Source organism: Physeter macrocephalus, unplaced genomic scaffold (assembly GCF_002837175.3).
Source record: "Physeter macrocephalus isolate SW-GA unplaced genomic scaffold, ASM283717v5 random_5305, whole genome shotgun sequence".
In the NCBI taxonomy this organism is placed as follows: domain Eukaryota; kingdom Metazoa; phylum Chordata; class Mammalia; order Artiodactyla; family Physeteridae; genus Physeter; species Physeter macrocephalus.
The window spans coordinates 3,435-4,756 of record NW_021150589.1 but is presented as its reverse complement, the minus strand read 5'-3'; the positions used below and the strand labels follow the sequence as shown (position 1 = coordinate 4,756).

The following is a 1,322-nucleotide window of genomic DNA, read 5'->3' as shown; positions in this document are numbered from 1 at the left end:
CTGTTGCTGCTGTTGCTAGTGGCCCTACTGGCGCTTTTAGTGGTACGCTGCTGCGGGTGATGCTGTCGCTGCGTCTATCGCCGCTACTATAGATGCTGTTGCTGGTACCGTTATTGCGGCCGAGGCGACTATGATTGCTGCTGCTACTGCTGTCGCTGTTGTTAATGCATTCGCTGCACTGTAGTGGCTCTTGCCTCTGCTTCTGCTGTCGCTGCTGGTTCTGCCGGCCGTCATCCCAGAGGTCGACTGAAAATAGCAGAAGTCGCTTCCCGCTTTGTCGACTGCGAGGCCTTCATGGAGGCAGTGGAAGCGTTGGGATTCACACGTGCTACACCCGCAATAGTAAGTGACCGTGCTGCTCCGGTAGCCTAGCTAGTGCTGCTGCCTCTGTATATGCGGCATATATATTCTGCTGCTGCTGCTGTCACTGTTGCTGCCGCTGTTGCTGCTGCCGCCATGCCTGCTACTCCTGTTGCTTCGGAGTTGGCGCGGGATTCACACGTGCTACACCCGCAATGGTAAGTGACCGTACTGCTCCTGTAGCCGAGCTACTGCTGTTGGTTCTGTATATGCGGGTTATTGCTGCTGCTGAGGTCTCTGTTGCTGCCGCTGTTGTTGCTGTTGCCGTGCTTGCTACTCCTGTTGCTTCGGATTCGGCCCGAGCGTAAACGTTGGCGCTGGACTGCCAGCAAGTACAGCAGCGGCAGCAGTCGTTTTGGCCTCGCGTGTGCTGCTGTAACTGCGGAGCAAAGACACATCTGCTTACGGGATCGTTTACGCCCAATATGGTGTGTTGTGTACAAACCATATTTGAGCTGCCCTCTCCCTTTTGCGTTTATAAAAGACACAGGAGAGGACCCCAATATGCCTGAAATGCGTTCCAAATTACACAGAAGAACACTACAGTTTTTCACATTGGTGACCAGACAAGTGTAGACATGAATCTATTTGCATATACACAGTGACACGAACGTACGAACATGCAGGGCTTGCTGCTGCTGGTTAGCTCTTGTGCAGGGTGATGCTAAGAACGACAAGTACCTCAGTCAGCACCGGGAGTAACAAGTGTGCCACAGGAAGCAATATACATCGAAGCAGAGCAGCGTCGCCGCAGCACATGAAACAAAGGAACATACACAAGTGAAGAATACGGGAAGATCCATATTGCGGCGTGGACAGCGGTAGTGCAGTATAAACGTATGTATACACCAACCTGTGTTAAGGGATGTGTAGGAGGGAGAAAAAGGAAGGAAAGTAGATGTGGCAACGTGGGTAAATACGGAAAGCACGCAGAGGTTGAAGCACTTATGATACACGTGTGC

General features: G+C 52.2%; 1 long non-coding RNA gene across 1 annotated transcript in view; it reads left to right on the top strand.

The window, feature by feature from the left end:
• Positions 1-244: 244 nt before the first annotated feature.
• LOC114485822 (uncharacterized) overlaps positions 245-1,322 on the top strand; it is a 3,352-nt gene continuing 2,274 nt past the window's right edge. The window contains exon 1 of the long non-coding RNA XR_003679109.1: positions 245-342. This is a non-coding gene — a long non-coding RNA (uncharacterized lncRNA). The remainder of the gene's footprint in view (positions 343-1,322) is intronic.